This window comes from Chiloscyllium punctatum, unplaced genomic scaffold (assembly GCF_047496795.1).
Source record: "Chiloscyllium punctatum isolate Juve2018m unplaced genomic scaffold, sChiPun1.3 scaffold_145, whole genome shotgun sequence".
Taxonomy (NCBI): Eukaryota; Metazoa; Chordata; class Chondrichthyes; order Orectolobiformes; family Hemiscylliidae; genus Chiloscyllium; species Chiloscyllium punctatum.
In genome coordinates, this window is record NW_027309879.1 from 691,282 (window position 1) to 702,407 (window position 11,126).

Consider the following 11,126-nt stretch of genomic DNA (forward strand, 5'->3'; position numbering starts at 1 on the left):
AACTATGCTCATGTTTGCAATGAACCTTTCACTTTTGGAGATTAGTATTTTTCCGATCTGTTTTGTAAATAAAGTTCACTATAGAAAGCACAGTGCTGGAGAACCGCAGGTCCAGCAGCATCTCTGAGGGGAATAAAACATTGGAAGCTCCAAGTCTCATGACCATTTGTCCGTTCAGACGAAGAGTCACTGAAATTGAAATGTAACATTATTTTTCTCTCCACCAATGCCCTCAGAACTGCTGAGGTTCTCCAGCACTTTGTTTCTGGGGTTCAGATCTCCAGCACCTGCAGTTTATTGTTTTGTTATCGATCCTATGATTTAACTTGGGGAGCGAGAGGCAGCAACTGTGATCAACTCGGATAAAACTCCCCAACCATGGAAAACAAACCGGTTCTTTATACTTTGCAAAACACGACTGTAAATAAGAAATACAATTAAGCTAAGTGCAAGAAGGCATACCACCTGCCTTGTCTCAAACTTGCTACTCATCTGTGAGAACTAATCTGTCAGAATTGTGTTTGCTCACTTCCTTTGAGATCACAGTCCACAAATGTCCCAGTTCCAATTCCTGGGCCAGGCCCAGTTACCACATTGCAGTGGGGTGGGGAGCTTTGTGTCAGCCTGAAGTTTTTGTTAATAACAACATTGCAGGTTGAAGTTGATGGTTTTGACGAATATTGTGTCATCAAACTTGGAGGAAATCCTTCCGAATGTATTGATTAACTGGACTGAGCCTGTTTACATGCAGCCCTGTTAGTAGTGCTGTAATATTCTAAGTTAAGAATCACACAACACCAGGTTATAGTCCAACAGGTTTAACTGGAAGCACACTAGCTTTCGGAGCACCGCTCCTTCATCAGGTGATTGTGCAGTGCACAATTCTAAGGCACAGAATTTATAGCAAACATTTAGTGTGATGTAACTGAAATTATCCATTGAAAAATACCTTGATTGTCTGTTGAGTCTTTCATCTGTTCGAATACCATGATAGTTTCACTTCTTTCATGTGTAAATCACAAAACCTTTTTTTTAAAGTTGCATTCCTGACAGTGGCCCATCAAATCACTCATTGTATTAATCACTGCACAGTCTCAACAAAGGAATGAAACTGGATGGACCACATTACATCTACTAATGCACTGGAAAATACAACATAATCAGCCCTCTTGACCCTGCAACTTCCGCCTCACTGTGGGCCAACAACAGCAACAGAACTGTACTCCAGCCCAATCTGAAATCTCATGGCCTGGTATATTCCCCATTCAACCATTAACATCAAGCCAGGGGAAATCAACCCTAGTTCAATGGAGAGTTCCACAGGGCATGCCAGGAGCAATACCAGGCATACCTAAAAATGTGGTGCCAACTTGGTGAAGCTACCCAACCTGCATGCCAAACAGCGCAAGCAACACCAAACTATGTGATCCAACAACCAATGGATCAGATCTGAGCTCTGCAGTTCTACCACACCTCGTCAGGAATGGTGATGGACAATTAAACAACTCACTGCAGGAAGCATCACAGGTATCCCCACCCTTACGGATGGAGGAGTCTCACACATCCATGCAACAGACACGACAACAGCATTTGCAGCAATCTTCAGCCAGCAGTGCCAAGTGGATGAGCCTTCTACATTGGTCCCTGACATCACAGACGTGAATCAACTTGGTTGAAAACTTATTTCAAATCAGATCAAGAAATGGAGAAGTAGTGTAAAGGCTGTCGGCCCTACCAACAACGTGGCAATAATACTGATGGCTGTGCTCTAAAAATTGCTGCCCACCAAGACAAGTCCAGAACTGGCACCTACTGACATTGTGGAACATTTCCCAGGGATGTTCAACACAAAAAACGCATGCCAGAGCCAACTCAGCCAATTTCCCTCCATCAGTCAACACTCTCTCAGCAGTGAAGTGATGGAAGGTGTCATCAACAGTGCTGTCATGCAGCTGCTCAGCAATAACCTTCTGTGACACCCAGTTTGGGTTCTGCCAGGGCCACTCAGTTCCTGATCTTGTTACAGACTGGATTCACAAACTGACAAACAGCTGAATTCCAAAGGGGAGGTGAGGGTGATAGCCCAGTCCCACTCCAAGACCACTATTTCGACTTCAGTGATATCACCGGACCTCACCACAGTCTCAGCTCATTTACTGAAACTCTCATTCATTCATTTTATTAATTCTAGATTTCATTATCTAAACCCACTCCTGGCCAGCATCCCACAATCACCCTCCCTATAATCTCCAGAATATTGAAAACTCTACCGCCCAAATGCTCACTTGTACCAGGACTTGCTGATCCATCAAAAGGCTCCCATTTATAATCGACAACAATTTACTTTCACACCCTTGATTTAATTCCTGGCTGTAATCATTCCTATCTCCCTGCACCACACACCCTTTCATATCTCAATTACTCATTTTAGTTTAGACTCCCAATGATGTGTTTATTTTTGAGTTCAGCTGTGTGACTGTTTCTATAGATTCCAAGGCAACATGGTCTGGAATTCCCACCCTCTAAAGATCTGCTTTCTTCCTTTAAGGCATTCCTGAAAAATTGCTTATTTGGCAGTGGGTTTGGTCACCGGACATGATATTCTCCAGCTGTGGCCTTATGTCAAAAGTTCTCAATATTTTTGTGAAATTAAAAACATGTTGATTTGTACAGATATCTTCTACTTTTCACTATCGCTGAGTGAATAATCTGCAATGTATCTTACCCAACCACGTTGAGGGAGCGCTTTCACAATTCAAACTGCAGCTGTACAAGGAAGTCAAACATCACCCTCTCCACAGGCAGCAGGGCTTTGGCAATGATCACTGGTATCTGTGGAAGGAGAAATACACATGATGTTTCAGGGAGTGCAATATGAATTATAGGGAATGAAAATGGTGCAGAATTTGACTGTCAGAAATGGAAGGAAAATCCACTCACTATTGGAAAAAAGAATTCTTGACTGTCAAAGATATTGTGGAAAAAATAACCTGATAATGGAACAGCGTACGGTCAGGAGTTGGGCAGCAGTGGACAATCCATTTACAAAAAGGTCTGTGAACGTAGTAGTAAAATACTAAACATGGCAAAAATACACTCATGTGAGACTGAGGAAGCGAGATAATGAACAAGTGGACATCAAGGAGCCCAGTGGTGAATCAGAGCAGTGTCCTCTTTTATGATCCCACAGTCAGAGATGTCTAGCACAAAAACAGACTCTTCAGTCCAACCCATCTATGCAAACCAGATATTCTAACCTAAACTATTCCCATTTGCCAGCATTTGACTGACATCCCTCTGAACCCTTCCTATTCAAATGCCTTTTAAACGTTACAATTTTGGTTGCCCTTTAGGCTCCTTTTGAATTTTCCTCTCTCACCCTAAACCTATATCCTCTCGTTCTGGGCTCCACCACCCCAGGGGAAACACCTTGTCTATTTACACTATCCATGCCCCTCATGATTTTATAAACCTCTTCAACATCACACCTCAGCCTATGACACTCCAGGGAAAATGGCCCCAGCCTATTCTGCCTCTCCCTGCAACTCAAATCCTCCAACCCTGGCAACATCCTTAAAAATTAATTCTCAAACCTTCCATGTTTCAGTGCCTCTTTCTGATAAGACGGAGACCAGAATTGCACACAATATTCCAAAAGTGGCCTAACCAATGTCCTGTACAGCTCCTTTCCTCAATGCTCTGACCAACGAAGGGAAGAATCGCAAACAATTTCTTCACTGTCCTATCTACCTGTGACTCTACTTTCAAGGAACTATGAACCTGCATTCCAAGGTCTCTTTGTTCAGCAAGACTCTCCAAGACCGTACAATTCAGTGTAAATCCTGCTCTGATTTGCTTTTCTAAAGTGCAGCCCCTCACATTTATCTAAATTAAACCCTATCTGCCACTCTGCAGCCCATTGGCCCATCTGATCAATATCCCATTGTATTTTGAGACAACCTTTATCACTGTCCACAATACCTCCAATTTTGGTGTCATCTGCAAACTTACAAACCGTACCGGCTCTATTCACATCCAAATCAGTTAAATGGATGATGAAACAAATCCAGAAAAAACACATCCATTTCTCTGGGTTTGAATGTGGTCTGTGTAAATCCTGCCCTATGATCCTCTACCAGGGAGGGCTGCACATACACACCTCTGAACTTTGCCCTTGACAAAGCTGACGGCCGCACACGTGTCCAGTGAATCTTTGCCCTGAATAAAGATGGCAGCGATCACACGATGAGGTTATTTTCCAGTTTACTGCAAAAACTGGACTGTAAGTTTCAAATTTGTATTTTCCGATGTGCACCAAATGTTTGTAAAACCTCTCAGCCCATACCAACACCATTTCCCTCCCACTTCCTGCTGTTTATTTCTTTCCTTACCAACAGCTCTCCATCCACACGTCCCACACATCCAAGCCCACTGTGAAGATGATCACGTGGTATAGTCTAGTCCTGTCCCTCATTTACTCTGATTGGTCGGAGGACCAAATGCCCCGCCAGGTCTTCCAGCTGTGCCCCTGCCGTTCCATTGGTCTTCAGCTGACATCAACCACCAGGGGCCCATTGTTGCCTGGAGCATGCGCACTGCTTCCTGACTTTTGTTGCTATTTATCAGTTACAAGAGTGAGACACAAAGTTAAAAATCACACAACCACCTGATGAAGAAGCTGCAAAGCGAGTGCTTCCAAATAAACCTGTTGGACTATAACCTGGTGTTCTGTGAATTTTAATTTTGTCCATCCTAATCAAACACCAGCACCTAAAAGTCAAGAGTGCGGGAGGAATGCAAAATATAACAACAAAAGAACTAGGAACAGGAGAAGGCCATCCTGCCCTTTGAGCTTGCTCTGCTATTCATTAAGATCATGGCTGATCATTTCGTGGACGCAGAACTATTTACCAACATTCTCACCATATTCCTTAATTAATTAGTTATTTCTTTTGAAAAAATTACCTTAGATTTAAAAGCGTTTACTGAACTAGCATCAACTACTTCCCTGGGCAATGAATTCCATCGAGGTCAAGAAGTTCCTTCTCAATTCAGTCCTAAATTTGCTGCTTGTAATCTTGAGGTGATGCCCTCTTGTTCTGGCTTCATCTGCCAGTGGAAACATTCTCTCTACTTCTATTTTATCCACTCCATTCATTATTTTATATTTTTTCCATTCTTCTGATTTCCAATGAATATAATCCCAATCTACTCAGTCTCTGTTAAGCTAACCCCTCAACTCCGAAATCAACTTAGTTAACCTCCTCTGCACCCCCTCTAGTGCCGGTTACATCCTTGAGCAAGAAAGGAGACAGAAACTGCATGCAGTTCACCAGGTGTGGCCTCACCAGCACCCAATACAGCTGGGACATAACCTCTGCTTTTATACACGATAACTTCAGCAATGAAGGCTAAAATTCCATTTGCCTTCTGAATTGATTGTTGTACCTGGAAACCAACTTTCATGCAGAAGGATACTTAGGTGCCCCTGCATAGCAAATAATGCAACTTTTTAAAATTGAAGTAATAATCTCTTTTTAAATGTTACTCCAACCAAACAGTATGACATTACATTTATGAACATTTTTTCCACATGACTGACCATTGATCACTCATTGTATCTATGTTCCTCTGCAAAGTTTCACAGTCCTCGTTGTTGTGATTCTGTTCGCCGAGCTGGGAATTTATGTTGCGGACGTTTTGTACCCTGTCTAGGTGACATCCTCCTCAGTGCTTGGGAGCCTCCTGTGAAGCGCGTCTGTGATCTTTCCTCCGGCATTTGTAGTGGTTTGAATCTGCCGCTTCAGGTTGTCAGTTCCAGCTGTCCGTTGCAGTGGCCGGTATATTGCGTCCAGATCGACACTGCAGGGAAAATGGCCCCAGCCTATTATGCCTCTCCCTGCAACTCAAATCCTCCAACCCTGGCAACATCCTTGAAAATCAATTCTCAAACCTTTCAAGTTTCAGTACCTCCTTCTGATAAGAGGGAGACCAGAATTGCACACAATATTCCAAAAGTGAACTAACCAATGTCCTGTCCAGCTCCTTTACTCAACGCTCTGACCAATAAAGGGAAGCATACCAAATGCCTTCTTCACTATCCTATCTACTTGTGACTCTACTTTCAAGGAACTGTGAACCTGCATTCCAAGGTCTCTTTGTTCAGCAAGACTCTCCAAGACCTGACAATTCCGTGTGTGCGTCTTGCTCTGATTTGCTTTACTAAAATGCAGCACCTCACATTTATCTAAATTAAACCCTATCTGCCACTCCTCAGCCCACTGGCCCATCTGATCAATACCCCATTGTATTCTGAGACAACCTTTATCACTGACCACAATACCAACAATTTTGGTGTCACCTGCAAACTTACTAACTGTACCGCCTCTATGCATATCCAAATCATTTAAATGAATGATGAATCAAATCTAGAGAAAAAAAACAATTTCTCTGGGTTTGAATATGCTCTGTGTAAATCCTGCCCTATGACTCTCTACCAGAGACGGCAACACAGACACTCCTCTGAACTTTGCCCCCTACAAAGCTGGCCGCCGCACGTGTCCAGAGACGTGTCATTGCCCCGAATAAAGATGGCGGAGCCTACTCGACTCAATCGCTAGATGAGGCATTTTCCCGTTTCCTGCAAAAAACGAGACTAAGTTTCAAACTTGTATTTTCCGATGTGCACCAAATGTTTGCAAAATCTCTCAGCCCATACCGACACCGTTTCCCTCCCGCTTCCTGTTGTTTATTCCTTTCCTTACCGACAACTCTCCGCCCGCACATTCGCGCTGTCTGCGAGGATGATCACGTGGTATAGCCAAATCCCGCCCCTCGCTCACTGATTGGTCGGAGGACCAACTGCCCCGCCAGGTCCTCCAGCTCCGCCCCTGAATCATCCGGGGACCATTGTTGGCTGGAGCATGCGCACTGCTTCGTGGCTTTTGTTGCTGTTCAGAAGTTGCAAGAGTGAGGGACAAAGTTAAAAACACAACCACCTGATGAAGCAGCAGCAACGCTAGTGCTTCCAAATAAACCTGTTGGTCTATAACCCGGTGTTCTGTGAATTATAATTTTGCCCATCCTAATCCAACACCAGCACCTCCAAGTCACGAGTGAGGGAGGAATGCATAACATAAGAACTAGGAACAGGAGAAGGCCATCCTGCCTTTTGAGCTTGCTCTGCCATTCACTAAGATTATGGCTGACCATTTCGTGGACGCAGAACCATTTACCCATGTTCTCACCATATTCCTTAATTAATTATTTCTTTGTTAAGAAAGCTACCTTCGCTTTAAAAACATTTACTGAACTAGCATCAACAACTTCCCTGGGCAATGAATTCCTTTGAGGTTAAGAAGTTCCTTCTCATTTCAGTCCTAAATTTGCTGCCTCTAATCTTGAGGTGATGCCGTCTTGTCTTAGATTCACCTGCCAGTGGAAACATCCTCTCTACTCCTATTTTATCCATTCCATTCATTATTTTATATGTTTCCATTCTTCTGAATTCCAATGAATATAATCCCAATATACTCAGTCTCTGTTAAGCCAAACCCCTCAACTCTGGAATCAACCTAGTTAACCTCCTCTACACCCCCTCTAGTGCCAGTATATTTTTTCTCAACTAAGGAGATAAAAACTACATGGAGTACTCCAGGTGTGGCCTCACCAGCACCCAATACAGCTGGAACATAACGTCTGCTTTTAAGCACAATCCCTTCAGCAATAAAGGACAAAATTGCATTTGCCTTCTGAATTGATTGTTATATCTGGTGACCAACCTTCATGCAGAAGGATACTCAGGTGCCCCTGCACAGCAAATGCTGCAACTTTTTAAAATTCAAGTAATAATCTCTTTTTTAATGTTACTCCAACCAAACAGTAGGACTTTACATTTATGAACATTCTATTCCAAATGCCAGACCATTGCCCACTCACTCAATGTATTTATGTTTCTCTGCAAAGTTTCACAGTCCTCCGCACACTTTGTGCTGCTACTCATCTTAGTGTCATATGCAAACTTTGACACCCTACATGTGGTCGCCAACTCCAAATCATCTGTATCAATTCTAAATAATCACAGTCCCAACACTGATCCCTGAGGCACACTGTTAGTCACTGATTGCCAGCCAGAATAGTACTCATTTATCCCCACACTTTGGCTCCTGTTCATTAACCAATCTTCTATCCATGCTAATACTCTACTCCTAATGCCATGCACCTTTATATTATGCAACAGCCTCTTGCACAGCACCTTGTTGAAGGCCTTTTGGAAATCCGGGTACACCCATCCACTGGGTCCCCGTTGTCCACCTTACTCGAAATGTCTTCATAGAATTCCAAAAGATTTGTGAAGCAAGACCTGCCCTACATGAACCCATGCTTTGTCTGTCCAATGGGACAATTTCTATTAAGATTCCTTGCTATTTCTTCCTTGATAATAGACCCAAGCATCTTTCCCACTACAGAGAATAAGCTAACTTGTGTATAATTCCCCACCTTTTGCCCACCTCCTTTTTAAAAACGTGGCATCACTTTTGCTGTTTTCCAATCTGCTGGGACTGCCACAGAGTCCAGTGAATTTTGGAAAATTACTGCCAGTGTATTTGCTATTTCTCCTGGCATCTGCTTTAGTACCCTGGGATGCATTCCATCAGGGTCTGAAGACTTTTCTGTCATTAGCTCAATTAACTCCAACACGAGCTGTTCCGTAATAATGATGGTTTCCAAATCCTTACCTATCTTTGTCTCTTTGCTAATCATTGGCAAGATATTGGTTTTCTCCACTGTGATATCCCATAATGAAATGTTCCTTCTCATTTTCCAAAGGACCAACATTTACTTTAGCAACTCTTTTCTCATTCAATATAAAATTTTGCTATCTGTCTTTATAGTCTGTGCTAGTTTATTTTTCTCATGTTCTAACTTACGTTTCTTTTTCGCTCTTCTGTGGCTTTCTGTTGACATTTAAAGTTTTCCCAGTTCTAGTTTCAGGCTGTTTTTGGCCACTTTGCATGCCTTCTCTTTCAATTTGATCGCTTTCCTTAGATACCCATCGCAGAGTATGCCTTTTCTTAGAGTTCTTCCTTTTCACTGGAATATGCCATTGTTGAGCACTTACAATAGATAGAACAATAGAACAATACAGCACAGAACAGGCCCTTTGGCCCACGATGTTGTGCCGAACTTCTATCCTAGATTAAGCACCCATCCATGTACCTATCCAAATGCCGCTTAAAGGTCGCCAATGATTCTGACTCTACCACTCCCACAGGCAGCGCATTCCATGCCCCCACCACTCTCTGGGTAAAGAACCCACCCCTGACATCTCCCCTATACCTTCCACCCTTCACCTTAAATTTATGTCCCCTTGTAACACTCTGTTGTACCCGGGGAAAAAGTTTCTGACTGTCTACTCTATCTATTCCTCTGATTATCTTATAATCCTCTATCAAGTCACCCCTCATCCTTTGCCATTCCAATGAGAAAAGGCCGAGAACACTCAACCTATCCTCGTACGACCTATTCTCCATTCCAGGCAACATCCTGGTAAATCTTCTCTGCACCCTCTACAAAGCTTCCACATCTTTCCTAAAGTGAGGCACACAGTACTCCAAATGTGGCCTAACCAAAGTCCTGTACAGCTGCAACATCACTTCATGACTCTTGAATTCAATCCCTCTGCTAATGAACGATAATACACCATAGGCCTTCTTACAAACTCTATCCACCTGAGTGGCAACTTTCAAAGATCTATGTACATAGACCCCAAGATCCCTCTGTTCCTCCACCTGACTAAGAACCCTACCATTAACCCTGTATTCTGCATTCTTATTTGTTCTTCCAAAATGGACAACCTCACACTTGGCAGGGTTGAACTCCATCTGCCACTCCTCAGCCCAGCTCTGCATCATATCTAAGTCCCTTTGCAAACGACAAATTCCCTCCTCACTGTCCACAACTCCACCTATCTTTGTATCATCTGCAAATTTACTGACCCACCCTTCGACTCCCTCATCCAAGTCATTAATAAAAATTACAAACAGTAGAGGACCCAGAACTGATCCCTGCGGAACTCCACTTGTAACTGGGCTCCATGCTGAATATTTACCATCTACCACCACTCTCTGACTTCAACTGGTTAGCCAGTTTTCTATCCAATTGGCCAAATTTCCCTCTATCCCATGCCTCCTGACTTTCTGCATAAGCCTACCATGGGGAACCTTATCAAATGCCTTACTAAAATCCATGTACACTACATCCACTGCTCTACCCTCATCCACATGCTTGGTCACCTTCTCGAAGAATTCAATAAGACTTGTAAGGCAAGACCTACCCTTCACAAATCCGTGCTGGCTGTCCCTAATCAAGCAGTGTCTTTCCAGATACTCATAAATCCTATCCCTCAGTACCCTTTCCATTACTTTGCCTACCACAGAAGTAAGACTAACTGCCCTGTAATTCCCGGGGTTATCCCTATTCCCTTTTTTGAACAGGAGCACAACATTCGCTACTCTCCAGACCCCTGGTACCACCCCCGTTGACAGTGAAGACGAGAAGATCATTGCCAACGGTACAGCAATTTCCTCTCTTGCTTCCCACATAATCCTAGGATATATCCCATCAGGCCCGGGGGACTTGTCTATCCTCAAGTTGTTCAAAATGTCCAACACATCTTCTTTCCTAACAAGTATCTCTTCTAGCTTACCAGTCCGTTTCACACTCTCCTCTTCAACAATACGGTCCCTTTCGTTCGTAAATACTGTTCGTAAAGTGCCTTTGAAAATCTTCCACTGCTCATCAACTGTCCCACCATAAAATTTTTGTTTCCAGTCTACTTTATCCAGGTTCTCCCTTATTCTATTGTAGTTCCCTGTGTTGAAGCACAGGACCCAGGTATTAGATTTTATCTTCACACTCTCCATATGTATTCTAAATTCAACCATACAGTGATCACTTCTTTCAAGAGGATTCCTAATTCTGAGGTCATTAATTATTCCTGTCTCATTGCACAGGGCCAGATGCTGGATAGATTGCTCCCTTGTCAGTTCCATTTCATACTGTTCAAGAAAACTATCATGGATACACTTAATAAACTCAAGGCTACTCTGACTGAGCTGGTTCAA

The 11,126-nt window shown here is 43.1% G+C and overlaps 1 long non-coding RNA gene across 2 annotated transcripts in view; it reads right to left on the bottom strand.

Moving 5' to 3' along the window:
* LOC140471659 (uncharacterized) overlaps positions 1-6,855 on the bottom strand; it is a 70,819-nt gene extending 63,964 nt beyond the window's left edge. For both annotated transcript variants that reach the window (XR_011957147.1, XR_011957148.1), the window contains exons 1-3: positions 6,765-6,855; positions 2,941-6,640; positions 2,726-2,832 (exon numbers count right to left, since the gene is read on the bottom strand). This is a non-coding gene — a long non-coding RNA (uncharacterized lncRNA). The remainder of the gene's footprint in view (positions 1-2,725; positions 2,833-2,940; positions 6,641-6,764) is intronic.
* Between the last annotated feature and the right edge of the window lie 4,271 nt (positions 6,856-11,126).